Source organism: Pogona vitticeps, chromosome 4 (assembly GCF_051106095.1).
Source record: "Pogona vitticeps strain Pit_001003342236 chromosome 4, PviZW2.1, whole genome shotgun sequence".
Classification (NCBI taxonomy): Eukaryota; Metazoa; Chordata; class Lepidosauria; order Squamata; family Agamidae; genus Pogona; species Pogona vitticeps.
In genome coordinates this window covers 16,074,355-16,090,150 of record NC_135786.1, presented here as the reverse complement: position 1 = coordinate 16,090,150, position 15,796 = coordinate 16,074,355, and the positions used below count along the sequence as shown (strand labels likewise).

General features: G+C 42.4%; 1 long non-coding RNA gene across 1 annotated transcript; it reads left to right on the top strand.

Moving 5' to 3' along the window:
- The first annotated feature begins 872 nt into the window (after positions 1 to 872).
- On the top strand, positions 873 to 15,486 carry LOC110081087 (uncharacterized). Its single transcript, XR_012086127.2, has 2 exons — positions 873 to 13,749; positions 14,724 to 15,486. It is a non-coding gene; the product is annotated as an uncharacterized LOC110081087 (long non-coding RNA).
- The last annotated feature ends 310 nt before the right edge of the window (positions 15,487 to 15,796 follow it).

Genomic DNA, 15,796 nt, shown 5'->3' with positions numbered 1-15,796 from the left:
TTATGTTTCTCCAATAGTTTTCCATAGAAACCCAAAATAGTGGCATAGATAAGATTGAGGTATCTCCAGAGGGGCACAGGGGAAATTGGGTGCTGATCTGTGTGCCCTTATTTGGGAACAGATCAGATGTGTGCGTGGGGAGTACACACATAAAAGAAAGATTCTTGTGGCACCTTAAAAAAATAGCAATGTATTATGACAGGGAAGGCTGGGCGATTCTGGGAGTTATAATCCAAAAACAGTTTTCCAGAACTCTGCTAGGAATGGTATCAAATATTGATGCAACTACAACAAAGCCTAAGTTCTGTGTGTTTGTTAATTCATTTGTTTCAAAATGCAAAGATAATTCTGGCCACAGTCTGTGGATGACATCTTCACATCCCGCTGTCTAAGGAAATCACATAGCATCCTGAGAGACTCTTCCCATCCTGCTTATAACTTTTTTGAACTGTTACCATCTGGCAGAAGATATAGAACAATTAAGACTCGGACCACACGTTTTCTCAATAGTTTTTATCCCAGAGCTATAATTGCAATTAATAATGAGCTTAAAGACCACCAGTAGTGAATAATTAGTTGAACTGTGTAACTTGGCCTGCGGTGTAGATGTTTGTATTTTTAGTGGGGGACTTTTAGTGGGTGGGGAGTGTTTGGGAATTTTATGTGTGTGCATGTGTCTGGTCTCTGGGTGTCTGTGAATTTCGTTGTATGTGTATATACTTACAATGACAATAAATTATTATTATTATTATTATTATTAACTGGATTATTGAATTACTGTACCCTAGAGCCAGCCTGTGCCATCCATGCCAAGCTTTTATGTGATGGGAACAGATGACTCAGATCAGCTCCAAGCACATCTTATAAGATGATGGCATGATAATAACATGTACAAAATGACTAGTGGAAAATCAGCCTTGGGATGGATTTGTGGAGATGGGATAGGCTTTGGGAGATGAAGAAACCAGATCATGTTCAAGCTCCAACTTTCTTTTGCTTTCAGCTTTTGAAATGTCACAACAAAAGCAAGAACAGAAGCATTTGTTGCTACACCAGAGTCCAGGCCTATTCTTTAAACGGTGCCAAGCTGTGATGCTCATTCAGCACTGAGGAAATCTAAACTGTGCAACATGCACGCCTTCTAGACAGACAGTCTCTGCATTTGGCACGGAATTATCCTTTTTAATAGGCCTTGAGGAAGGCAACAAAATCATTAACTTGCTGAAAGATATTGAGCTCTTTTCAGTGACTATCACCTCCATCCCTGTCCTCTTCAACATTTTGAGCCTTCGACACAGTACAGACAGACACAAGATAAAACGATTTCAGAAAACAAACAAGCACAATTAGAAACACACGGTGAAATAAAACCCAAATTTAACCAAGGGAGAGAGGATAAGGGAAGTGTTGCATCTTGACAAAAAACATATTAGCACCTATTAAAATTTCACTTAAAATAATACCAAGACCGGCAAAAAAACTCAAATAAATAGCAAATACAGAGTAAGGAAGGAGACGCCTGGACCAGGAATGAACTAGGAAAGGGCTAAAAGTTTGGAAGAAGTAAGTGGAGAAGGGTGAAACACAACCAACAGTAAATGTGAAATACCCAAATTCCATAAAACCTCTTTTAAAACTTTTTCTCCTGCTAAACAACAAAAGACCTGCAAAAAACCCCAAAAGAACTAAATGTTTCGGTTGTTCTGGGTTTTTCGGGCTCTTTGGCCTTGTTCTGGAGGTTGTTCTTCCTAACGTTTTGCCAGTCTCTGTGGCCAGCATCTTCAGAGGACAGCACTCCTCACGAAGATGCCGGCCACAGAGACTGGCGAAACGTTAGGAAGAACAACCTCCAGAACACGGCCAAAGAGCCCGAAAAACCCACAACAACCATTAGATCCCAGCCTTTAAGCCTTCACGAATAAACTAAATGTTTTTCTTGATAAACAGCTGGCAGCCAGCTGAAGCCTGTTGAAGAACTCCCAGGCTTTTGCCTTGGGATTAAAAATACAGTAACAATAATTTAAATGGTTGCTGTAGGTTTTTCAGGCTGTTTGGCCGTGTTCTGGAGGTTTTTCTTCCTAATGTTTTGCCATTCTCTGTGGCTGGGTTTCTGTCATTGTATTCTGGACAGACAGAGTTCTAACTCCTGTCCTCTGAAGATGCCGGCCACAGAGACTGGTGAAATGTTAGGAAGAAAAACCTGAAGAGCACAGCCAAACAGCCTGAAAAACCTACAACAACCATTGGATCCCGGCCGTGAAAGCCTTCGAGAATACAATAAGTTAAATGACATTTTCCATGGTATCCTAACATTGCAAATAAGTCGCACCCTGTCAGTTTCCTCACTTGGCCTAATAGTACAGCCGGCCTCTTTGGCAGGGGAGCAGATATGGGAAAGGTTTATCTGAAAGCAGGAAGTTGGAAAACCATATCGTGCGCTAAATTAAGAAGAATTAATTACCAGTTCCTTACCCAAGAATGCCACGTTTATTAAAATGATTTGTGCCAGAAATGAAGGTGAAATTTAAAAGCTATTCTGACAGGTGAATGTGTCTTGAAGGTGTTCTTTCAAACATTTTGCACGTGTTGCATTCGGCGTTCCCTCAGCTGATGTCTCTCTTTCTCTGTGAGGATGCAGCTAGATACGAGGCCATTCTTGAACATCTCTGGACCACATTCTGGCACTTTGCACCAGTGCAATTCACTGTTGTCATGTGCACAAAAGTGTTCTTTAACCCAGGAAGGTTCATTGGAAGTCTCCTACATTTCTCTCCTACATCACACAGCCGCCCCGGCCCTTTCCCCCTCCTCTGCCATCCTTATCACCATGTCCCTCATCCATGCCACTGGTCCCTTTCAGCAACTGCCTTAGAAGACCAATATGTGCAGTCACACAACACCAAAAGCAGGCAAAAAAAAAAGTGAGCATGGAAACGCTACCAAAAAAACAAAGCCTACTGATGTCAGGTCAAACAAAGCATACTGCATACTCAGGACAAAAGATTGGAACCGCTCGTAATCACTAGTAATACTGTGTTGCAGACAGAATAAAAACAGAAATGGACAAGAGGACGACAGCACAAACAGTGGGACAGTCTCCTGCTTGGTCATGCCCTGAATCTAGCCATATCTGCCTCTACGAAATGCTTATCCCCTCCTATTCAATTACCTTCCTGCAATTCTAGATTGGACATAGTAGCCTCTCCAGATACCCAAAATGCTACACAGAGGATCTACCGCAGGCTGTGGTGTGGAGGTGGGGAACCTTGAAAATTGGTCAAAGGGGAAGGGAGCGACACTCATGGAGGGTAGCTCCACTCAGTTTCCAGGGATCCCTAACTCATAGTCCCTTGGCTTTAAAAGCTACTAAAACAAATTTACTTTATTTACTTAAAATATTACTCCACCTTTCTTCTTAAAAAGGACTTGAGGCAGCTTACATGGTTAAAGGATCATATTTAAAAGCTAAAAACAGTAAGTCTACAAATATTTAAAAGAACCAAACAAATACCGCACTAAAAACGTTAAGCAAAATCAATACCAAAACCAGATGCAAAGCAACAGGGAACAACATTTTATTTTAAACCCCCTCCAAGACAGCCAATCACTAAGGGAAAGCCCATCGGAAGAGAATGTCTGCTTGTGAAAGGACAGCAAAGATGGGGCCAATCTGGCCTCCTGTGGGAGGGAGTTCCAGAGTCTGGGAGCAGCAACAGAGAAGGCCCTCTTCTGTTCCCATCAGAGGCACCTGTGAAGATGGTGGGACCAAGATAAAGGCCTCTCCTCTGTGCAGCATGTCTAGGGGGCTGAAGGCATAGCCGTGGAAAGGAGGGGACGGGAAAAGATTTTTCCAGTAGCCAAGATGCGAGACCTTTTCTTTTCCTCCAAATGTATTTCACTTCATTTCACTCTTATCCTGCCAATATACTGGCCCAAGACAGATTATTAAAGATTTTAAAAAGCATGTGTCACTAAAATGGAGAAACATATTGGCCAGAATGCTGTGGGTGTTTGCATAAGGTGTTGGTGTTTTTATAACCTGCTGTGGCTAATTGCGGCTAATTGATTAGGTGCCAGAGCATGCCTCAGTTATGTGCTTGGTCATGTGCCTGACTGCAAAACTGGGAAATGTACAGTCAAGATATGACCAGTATCTTGTCAATTAGCCAGAATTGGATGCAGCAAGTTATGCACATGTTATGTGAATATCAATTATAGGAGTTCAATTACTGTGTGTTAAAATGTAATTACAAACAATAATTGTGTGCCATCAGGCAGTTTTGACTTATGGTGAACCTTTTCAGGGTTTTTCAGGTGGAGAGTACTCAGATGTGATTTACCATTCCCTCCTCCTGGGGAGCATCCTAGGACCGTGCAGCTTGACCAAGGCCACACAGGCTGGCTCTTCTCCCAGGAGGCTCAGTGGGGAACTAAACACCCCGTCTCTGGCTTTGCAGCCACAAACCCAACTCATTGAGCTATCCTGCCAGCAAAATACAATTAAATATATACTGTAATATTAAAAAGACAGCTGACTTAAAACCCTTCAAAACACAGACATCTGAAAACAGTTTTAAAAACACATCATCTCCCTTTAATAACTCCTTTTTCCAGCCGCAGGTCAACAGCAAAACCTGCAAAAGGACAGCAGGCGTAATGCCAGCCTGGCTTGTACTGAAGTACAGGTCCACAGAACAAAGACCTCACGGAAGACAACAGTCACAGCCACGAATTGTGCACATCTTCATGAAGTAGCTGCCACCGAGGTAGCAGGAAGAAAATGAAAGCCACCTGTGACGATAAATATGCCTTCACCGACCCAACGGTGCACCTGTCGAATTAAAACAGACAGCAAAGCTGTGCCAGCTTTTTGGGCAGGAGCCATCCCGCCTTTTCTGGCCGCTCTGCCTGGATGTTGGTAGCAGCACAATCACAGACACACACCCTCTCTCCCGCTAGCTGTCTTTGTTCAGAACAGGTGCTATTTGCACAGTTTCTCAGGTTTTTGTTTCTTAGCCAATGCAACCACAAAGCCTAAAGAGCTGGTTGCTATTGATCTTCCTGCTTCTGTCTGCTTTGTTAAACACCGGCCAGGTGGGTGGGTGGGGCTTCTTCTGGAGTTTCTGGTCGCCACCCGTCAAGAGGAGTCGTTAGGGGGTTGTTTGCCTATCAGGTTTCGGGCAGTTGTTATTTCACAATTAAGAGTCCAGTAGACAATGAGCTAGTAAGGGTGGAGGGGAGATGCAAGCTAAGAATTTCTAAGGCAGCTAAGCCTCTGCATCCTTTTAGATTACCTTTCCCCAAGAAGTTATTTTGTGGTAAAAGGAATTTCAGTTGAGGTGGTTGCAACGGTGGATTAGAAATGTGGAAAACCAGCCAACACACACATCAGAAAAGAGTTTTTTTTAAAAGAGAGAGAGAGAAGCATAAACACCTGTCCAGAACTCTTTTTTCCAGAGCCATTCAGTTGCTGAAGAATTCACATAACTCAGCGGACAATTTGATCCATACAATAATCACTCAAATAAGCATGTCAGTCCTTTTTCAGTCAAATTCCTATGTGGCTTACAACATTTTAAGATACAGTACAGCAAATTAAAAGCAGACAATCTGCCCTAAGACTGGTAATCCTGCAGCCTTCAGAAGGTGCCATACGTGTGACAGATAGAATATACTCTTCTTCCTTCAGCAACAAATGGCAGCCATTCTCTAAACCAGAAGAAAGTTATGGTGGCCCATTCAGGGAGGCCACTGATGGTTGAGTCCCTTTCCTGTAACAGGTACTGCTGTTGGGGTTCCACTATTTAAAACAAATAGGTGGATTTTGCTGCCCCTTCCAACAGAGAGCTGATTGTCATTTGATTAGTTTTTTCCTCAAAGAGCTGAATGGGAAGTCATGGAAAACAAAATGACACCCATCAACCACAGTGACAGATAATCTCTTCTCCTTAGCACAACAATACACCCACAACAAGACACACTAATCACCCATCTACAGAAAAAGACAAAAGCCTATCTTACAGCCATAAATACTGCACTCCCAAGCCAACTACAGAGTGCTGTCCTCTGAAGATGCCAGCCACAGAGACTGGCGAAATGTTAGGAAGAACAACCTTCAGAACACGGCCAAAGAGCCCGAAAAACCCACAACAACCATTAGATCTCAGCCGTGAAAGCCTTTGTGAATACAAAATGAGCTCTATTGCCCCATGTTTTTAAAGTAACACTGAACTGTGACAACATGGTGAAACCAACTTATCTGTGTCTTCTCCCAAAACAATGCCAAGAATGTAGATACTTCGCTTTCCTCATCTGGGACATTAGATTGCACATAAACATTATGGGGCACCGTGTTCCCTTGCGGCCCTGAGTATCTGGCACACTGTTACAGCACATGACGGTGGGGTTAGATCACATCAATAGAACGCACAGTGGTGGCATCCATTCCATTATAGCTCCTCATGAAACGGACACCACTTAATCAACAGAGTGTTTGGGGTTTTTCTTAATTCCCTCAACTAACATTCCATGCCCTGAATCATGGCTTGTGCTTCCTTCCCAGTATCGTGATTAATCCAGTGTCACGAACTATTACATCACTGCTCAAGTTACAAAGCAAAGCCCAAACAACTCTGCTAGCAAACGTTAGGCTCAAAAGCTATTTTAAGCATTTGCAAAGAAGCAAGGTTGTTAGTTTTTAATAAGGTCACTACACTGCTTTTAAAAGAAATGGCCTCTTCTCAAGTTTTTAAAAAGAAATAAAGCCAAAATGCCATTTCATTTTTATTTTCAGTGAACAAAAGATAGGATCCCTGGTGATCTGTCCTCTGATTCTACAGTTCCTCTTAAACATGTTAAGTTCTGTATAATTAGGGACCAACGCATGTGGCTCTTTGTGCACTGAGTATGTCAGGCTTGCTACAGGAACACTTCCTATTTACTGGTCAGTTGGCAATCCATTATAAAACTGGAAACCATTATCTTTTTCCATATTCTGCCTGAATGGTAGACTCTTAACCAAAGCATAGCTTATGCATGCAGTCAATCAAATGTTGTGATTCATCCATTCCTTCTGGAGGTTTTCTACCCCTCTGATTTAGGTGTGTTTTACTGAGTAGCAAGGTGGAGAGTAAGAGAGACCAGTACAAAAGAAATAATTTGGAGACAGAGGAGAAGACGGACAGCATTAGGGAAAGGGTATGTATCATATTTATTTATTTAAGATATTTTTTACCCCACCTTTCTCCTTAAAAGGACCTAAGGTGTTATAGTTTTTTAACCTGGATAAATGCTAGTAATAAACCAAAATTGTTTGTTAAAAAGCCATGTATTGACCCTACTTAACATGAAAAACCAGTCCTTCTTTCTGCCTAATGACAGGGATAGCTCTTATTGTGTAATAGGCCAACCCTAAGTCCAGATCATCTATGAACAATTTAAAAAATAGCAGTTCTGGTATAACTCTTGGTGGACTTCACTGTTTACATCCCTCAGTTGTGGGAACCGTCTACTGATTCTTACTGCCTGCTTTTTATTCTTCAGAGTGTTCCCAATCTACATTAGTGTGTTTCCTCTTTTTCCCATGAATGCCAAGTTTGCTTCAGAGACTTTGCAGAAGGATTTTCAGACCTGTCTTACCTTTTTGCAGCAAAATAGTCAAAACCAGGGTGGCACCTTAATGACAAATACATTTATTCAACCAATTCGCTTTCATGGGTTATCACCCTGGTTATCAAACACGAGTTTGCACAAAGATTTTTGAATAACAACACCAGAAAGCAAACAATGAACGTTCTTCTTAGTTTTCCTTTTGTACCGGAAGCTAGACATTGTGGTAACTCTGAGTATGACAGCTTTGAACAACGCAGCTATTTTGCATCCACGGCCATCACTCTGATTCCTCAGTTAATAAGTCCTTCTCTTTCCTGAACTGTTTTCTCTTTTCTTTTGTATTATTAGGTGTAACAATTACTTTTCGTTTCTCATCATGTGACTACATTTTATGTTTTATGATTTCTTGGTTTTTATTCATTTGCTTTAGTGCCTCTTTATTGGTTGACCTTTGAATCCAATGGTTTGCATTCTGCAATAAATCCAGAATTCAGATGCTTTTCTCTTCTTTTACAGTGACTTATGTTTTTTTTAAAAGGCAGAATAGATAGCATCATGCTATGAATCTCCATAGAGCCAATGCTTCAAACATTTATTTGTCAGGTTTATATCTTACTTCACAGCCTATACAAATTCCTAACTGTTAGAGTAGTACAGCAATGGAACCAGTTACCTTGAGAGTGTTGAATTAAACAAATCAACAAAATTATAACTAGCGCTTGAAGACAATATACACCTTTGTTTCCTTTATCTTTGTAAACTTTTAACTATTCTTCAAACATTTAGTCTGTTCTTTTGGCCTATGTTACATATTAACGAAGACAAGGATACCTCTGAGCATTCACAGAGTGATTTCTCTTCAGCCAGTTGTCTCACACACCTAGATGTTCAGAATGAATTATGATACTGTATTTCCAGTTCTATAATGCATATCCTTTCAGTTAAGCCCTTAGTCACAGTGGTTCCCGACCTTGGCAGACCTTAGACTGCAACTCCCGGAAGGTGTAACTATTCACTAGGCTGGGAGTTACAGTCCAAAAACACCTTGGCTACCCAAGGTTGGGAACCACAACCTGAGTGGATTATTTCGTTTTTAAAATGGAGCCTATTGTAGATTCCTTTAGACAGTTGGTAGAAGCAAATACAACTCCCCCACCCTTGCAAAAGCATAAATAATAGCAGAGAAGCTGTCTTGAAGATAGAAAAGTTTTTTAAAAATGGAGCTGGAAATGTGACATTTGGAGATGAGCAATTCCCAGAACCAAACTCCTTCCCGTGGCCAGCTGAAGAATTCTGGGAGGTGTATTCTGAGAAACTACTTTTTCCAACAAGCGTTGCTTGAGAGGAAGCAAGTTTCGCAAGGGGGGCTTTGAGACCATGGACCAAACTACGGCGGGGCGTGGTGAACTGGAGAGTTCCACTCATAAGGGGCAGCTGAGGATGCAAGAAAGACTCATTGAGGCCACCGAGGCATTTTTTTTTACCACTCCTTTAAAGTCCTGTGTTGTGACTGTCAAAGCTAACCAACGGACACCGTCTCTCTCAACCTCTCCCCCCCCCCACCAAGTTACTGCAAATATCAAGTGTTCTATGAAAAGCTTTATACAATTCAGGCCATGACCTCGTGTGATTGTGTTTTTTGTTGATGTGAGGCCGAGGCCTTAAAGGGCCTTATTTGGCTGTTCCCGGGACTATTGTTAGCTGCGCGGTCGGATTCTCGGTCACCGGGAGGGAGGGTGTTGGTGTGTTTGTGGCTCCTGCTACCAAGGGGACTGCCAGGCTTCTCTGGCACAGGCCCACCGGGCCCGGCCTAGGTCAGCTTCTCACGGTTGACTCTGCCGACTCTTAAGTGCACATGTGCGCGGCAGCCGGGGTATGGAACCAATTAGGACACCATCGTGTGACGTGTGCAGCCTGCACATCCATGTGCTTTGGGTTCGCTCTCCTGCCAAATCCCCTCCTCCCAGCTGAGGGAATTCCCCTGCCTTTTGCCTTTATATGGCCTGCAAACAACACGGTGACTGAAGTGGGAGCATGTGCGATCCTTCATTCAGCCTTGTTTAAAAGGGTGTTTGGCACTGGGCATTCAGCGAGGTTTCTTGTTTAAAAACCTGGCACTGGGTTTTGTTTGACAGCTTTCAACATACCAGAGTCTTTACAAGAAGTATGTGGGTGGGATGGTGAAGAAAAGAAGACAAGAGACAGTGGGGGGGGGGAGGGCTTTTATTTTTCCTTTAAATGTCAAGTGTTCCCTTGCCAGACTTTAGAAAATATACTATTTTGGACTGCACTTCCTAGAACCCACCATTCAGCATGATTGCTGGCCATCCTTCACTTGCAGGGAGCTGGTAACCGTAGCCTTTCTCCTAGCTCTGTCTGGTTTCCATTAGATCAGACACGTTTGAGGGCCCTTAGTCTATTATGTAATCTGAACATATAAAGCTGCACATTCATTTAATGTTGTAACTAAGGCCAGGCAGATGAGTTAGAGAGATAAACTGTGATTCCAAGAGGGGAATCGTAATGTGAGTGCCTGCATATGACTGCAAAGGAACTTCTTTCACTCTTGGCACAGTGATTAAAGTGCAATATTGCAATCAAGCCTCTGCTCACAACCCAAGTTCGATCCTGGTGGATTCAGATAACCAGCTCAAGGTCGACTCAGGCTTCCATCCTTCCTAGGTCAGTAAATTGAATACCCAGCTTGTTGGGGGGGGGGCGCAAAGTGTTCCTTGCATAATTGCATTATAAACCACCCAAAGAGTGCTCGAGCACTATGGGCTGGCATATTGTTGAAATAACAACAACCTTTGAGATCATGCAGAATAGCATGCTTTGTTTAGTGACTGGCCTTTAGGGTTTGTGCATGGGATTCCACAGAAGTCTGATTTTCCCTCTGTCTCTCTCCTGCCACATTTATGTTCTTTAAGCTCTAATCATGGGCTATTGCTTGCATCTGTTTCAGGCTTAAACTAAAGTGCAATGAGGTGACATAACCTCATGTTCTCTCCCAATTTCTCCCTGCTTTCATTTCCCTTCCATTGTTCCCTTTGTGTCTCATTTGAGACTGGAGGCACGTTGGAGTATGAACTGGCCACACCTCTGAATCAGCCCCATGCAGGAGTCTGATCAAAATTCAAATAGGGTTAAAGTGGGTAGGAAATGTGAACATACCACACAAGCCAGCATTTGATGTCCCTGTATGTGTTGGGGTTTTTACAACCTCACATGCTGTTTGTGGCTGAGTGATTGGGAGGGTCTTTTCTGGGCTAGGGTGGTTGTCAATCTGTCCAGCACTAACCAATCATCCCCTCCTGCCTCTGATTTCAAAAAGAGCCCTGCCTCTCTGCTGTGAGCACCTTTATCTCTCTTTAGTCTGTTGAAAGCAATGTTGTTTGTTTGCTATTGATCTGTTCACAACTGCAAGTAATGAAATGTTTTCATTCTTTCTCCTATAAATTTCTCAGACTGAGTTATTGAGACTGTAAATGCCAGTTAAAGAGAAAGGGAACACGAAGCTATTATCCTCTGTGATTTTTACCACATAGCACAAAGGAATTTACCAGAAATTCAAAACTCTGCAACTGTTGCAGAGTTCTTCATGCATTTATAGCATTAAAAACCAAAAGGCAGTTATAAACCCCCCCCAAAGTGGTTGTAATCTGCTTCATACTGATTCAAATTACTGCTCTATCTGTCTCAGTACTGTCTACACTAGGACCGGTATTCATGCAACCTCTGCTCTGCAAGGCTGTATTTCTCAGAGTAATTCTTGCAGCATCCCCTAAAGCATTGGTCTCCAACCTTGGGCCTCCAGGTGTTCTTGGACTTCAACTCCCAGAAATCCTGGCCTGCAGAGGTGGTGGTGAAGGCTTCTGGGAACTGTAGTCCAATAACATCTGGAGGCCCAAGGCTGGGGACCACTGCCCTAAAGTATCCCCCAAACCTGTACTGCTAAATATTGGTAGCAGTTGACTCAGCTTTGAAGCAATCACTACTCCAGGGGGTGGAGTCGCGTGCACGCATGTAGCCACATACCTTATATCATAGAGTAGTGAATTTGGAAGGGGCCCATAAGGCCATCCAGTCCAAACCCCTGCTCAATGTAAGAATACAAATCAAAGGCTATCTGCCAAGTGGTTGTCTCTTGAATACCTCCAATGTTGAGGCACTCGCCACCTCTTGAGGTCATTGATTCTGTTGCTGTTCTGCTCTAACAGTTTGGACATTTTTCCTGATATTCAACTATAACTTGAGCCCATTGTTGTGTGTCCTGCACTCTGGGATGATCAAGAATAGATCCTGTCCCTCCTCTGTATGACAGCCTTTAAAGTAGTTGAAAAATGTGATCATATCACCTCTCTGTCTCCTTTTCTCAAGGCTAAGCATGCCCAATTCTTTCAGACTTTCCTCATAGGGCTTGGTTTCCAGCCTCCTGAGCATCCTTGTTACCCTCTTTTGTACTTGTTCCAATTTATCATCATCCTTCTTGAAGTGTGGTGTCCACAACCGCACACAATACTCAAGGTGAGGCCTAACCAGTGTTGAATAGAGGGGAACTAGCACCTCGCGGGATTTGGAAACTATATTTCTGTTAATGCAGCCTAAAATAACATTTGCCTTTTTTGTAGCCACATCACGCTGGTCCATGCACTCGTAGACTCAAGAACAGACTACTGTAATGCTCTCTGTGTGGTTCCCCCCATGAGGGAACCTTGGGTAGCAGTGCTTGGAAAGGTTACTTTTTGATGCTTACAGTATCTAGAGTCCCCTAGTTGGTATGGCCGTGATGCATTTTTGGAGATATAGTCCAAGAAAGTAGCATCCCCAATCTTTCATTCCTAATAAACACATGTGTATCAGTCTCCTTTGTGTATCTGCTTAGGGATAAGACCCACTGAAAAAAGTAAGACATATATTTGGAACAGCAGTTCAAAGAACTGTGCCCTACTCCCAGGAGAAGTAAAAGTAGAATTAGTCTTTCTAAAGAATGTAACCCTGTTGTTGTTGCTATTGGTCCTTATCTGAAATGTCATTCTAGAAAGCTATAATTGCAGCAAGCTTGAGGTCAACATCTTTTTTATCTTCCCTCTCCTTTTGCTTTTCCTAACTCTTCCTTCTCTCTTAGCAGGAAGCTAGGTGGACGTTGGCCTAGGTGAGCCCCAGACCCTTTTAGTTGAGGGTTTTCTCCCAGATGAGCCATGTTTAGGTGTCTGGATAGTGACTGTGAGGTGAGTAGAACTCCCACAATAGAGAATTATGAGGTATGTAGTAAAAAAAAACAACAACCCCAGATCCCATCCCTCCTGACTCACATGTTTCAGGGTTTCAGGCCCTACTTGGAGATATCAAGACCTGGAATTGGGACCTTCCATTTCCTTTGCTGCTGAGCCAAGACCTCTTCCTAGTCCAGAGGGAAGATTCTCCATCCTTCTGCCCTAGGATCATGCAGACCCCAGTACACACCATTTAATTAAATTAATTGGGTGTGTGTGTATCAGAGACCTCTAAGCAAAGCTTTAGGATAATTGATTTATTTTACACCATGCTGTCATTGCTTCTAAATCCTGCTGCACTGTCTACTTCAAAACTAAATTGCCAATTAATTGTTACGGCTAGTGTAATAGATTCTGCTGAATGGAGCCGGTTAATACATATAAAGTATATCTTAGCCTAACAGTAGCCATCTTGCTTTCTGTAACTTGCTTCATTATATGAATATGTAAACTATTTATATTAAGGTTTTGCTTAGACAGGCAAGAATGAACAAGGGAGGACGGGGTGTCCATCTGAGTTTCTTTCACTTTGCAATTAAAGTATTTTCTAAATTGGAATCTTGTCCTTGGAGAAGTCCAGGCGCCTGACAAGAATGAATGAATTATTGCCCACAGCCAAGCACTTGCAGGAATTCCTACCAATTACAGAGTCTCCAGCCATTTCTCCTCCTTCCCACCCCTTAGCCCCTCTTTCATGTTTTGCCTTATAAAAATGTCTACTTTTTCTATCCCGGGTGCGCTTCTTCTCCGCATGTTTTCTGCATGGGAAGTCTGCGTCTATTTGCTTCCTTTCAGCTGAAAATAAACAAATATCTGTTGAATCTCTCTGGCTGATTGATTAATGCATTGGAAACAGCAAAAGGTAAGAAATTATTTCACTGCTCTCTGTTTGTCACACAGCAGCAAGATTGGGCCATTTAGGCAAACCTACTCATCAGCCTTAAGATTTATAGGCTGTTCCTTGTCTGTGAAGCAGCTCAGGGCAGAAGGAAGAAAAAGGCCACAATCTTCATAATGTTCAAGTGCTGAGGAGCACAATTACTGTTGTTTGTGAAAGGCTCTGAGCATGCCTTCTCATGTGAGACATGTCCGTGCATTTCTTTTGCTCGCACAATAGGCAATGAGGAATGAGGTTGACCTGTAACCCAGCCCTAATGCCAGAACAGGGGTGCACAACATGGGCTATGTGACAGACAAGGTCATACTGGCTGGTTCCCTGGATTCAGCTAGATTCTAACCCAAACTCCGGATCTTCTGCACTCTGCAACTCAGGAACAACAAGGCCCAGAATCTGCCAGAACTGCCCCATCAAGCTCTGCCAGAGCCAAATGTGAAGCCACCTACTCATGAGGGCCCTGTAATGCGGGAGCTGCAGATTACCAGAAAACAATGTACTGTTCTCCAGTAAGAAAATTCGCAATTTGTTAAGTGTGCCTTTGTAGCCCTCAAATTACACTGAGTTTGCATGAGTCAACTAAGGCTATATGAATGAGAGTTTTTAAATTGCACATTGCCCGCTATTTAGAAATGAATAAGTTGTGGGAGTTGATTCATCCCGCTGAGATTTCTCGGGCTGCAGCCAGAACACTTCATACCATTAGAACTACCTAGTATTCTACAATCATAGACAGAATCTAATTCAAGTGGATTTATAGCACCCTTTCCCTTGTTATAAACATTGTATTGTTAAGATTTAATTAAGCAGCCATTCCTCGGTGACGATAAGGAGAACTACTTTTAAAAAACCAGGTTAAAGTGCATTTCACACATCTCAGATGGCACACGGTGATAAAAGCTTAGTTTCTTAAGTGCAATTTCACTGTTTTTATTTCACAGAATCATCAAGAACTGTGGAGTTGCAATGAACCCAAAGGTGATCTATTCCACCCCCATACTGATGGAAGAATCTGCAACCAAATTATCATGACGGGTGGCAGCGGAAAGAAAAGCAGCCAGAATATGGGCTTCCTTATTCACATAAAGACTTTTTATTCAAATTATTAAAAAAACCCAGGCGATCTGATACAAGAGTTTGAAAAGGTTGCTTTTTTGGACGGCACCCCTCTGGGCTTTCCCAGAGTCATACAGAGGTGGGAAATGCCCTTTAAAATCTCAGATACCTTTTTCATCTGTTAATATGCTGTAAAACAGTTTGAGCCTAGTTTGGGAAAGTTAAGGTTTTTGGGACCTTGACTCCTCTACGGTGGCCAAATGTCCTGTTTTAGGGAGGATAGTCCTCCATTTGAAGAGCAGTCCTCCTTTTTGTGACATGTAACTGGCTACCATGCTGCCTTCCTCCAGTGCGTTTCCTTGGCTGAGCAAGGGGAATAGAGGTATTGACTGTTAGATGTATCTAATCACCCCACTCTTACTTTTTTTAAGTGCACGTGAGGGAATCATTATGCAAGAAAAGAGGCAAACCTCACACACTAACTACTGATGAACGTCAGGAAGGATATTGCCTGGCATGTCAATTCTGTATGAATTCCTAATGTGAGCTCTGTCCCAGGGGTGGACATTTTGAAAGCCTTGTTCGGACCATTTCTCTGAAATAGCTTATTGTTGCTTAGCAATAAATATTTTAAAACAACAACAATAATGGCCTCCGTTTATTTTCTCATTTTCAGTAAGCTGCAGAAAACACAAGAGGATTTCAGAGGGTTATTAAATCCTGTGCCTTATTTATTTATCTGATTTATATCCCATCTTTCTCTCAGTTCTGTCTTCCAAGTGCAATCTCACTCTATAGTAAGCAGTAGAGTATTTCCATTGAAATAATAGTGTGGTATACTGTATCTGCATAAATTAGTTTAAACTAGCATATGCAAATTGAATGAAAAATTGTGAGGGGTCGTTGGTTTGGGCTTCCCTTCTTTCCAATAAAATACCACCAGACTTTTTGCCAAATA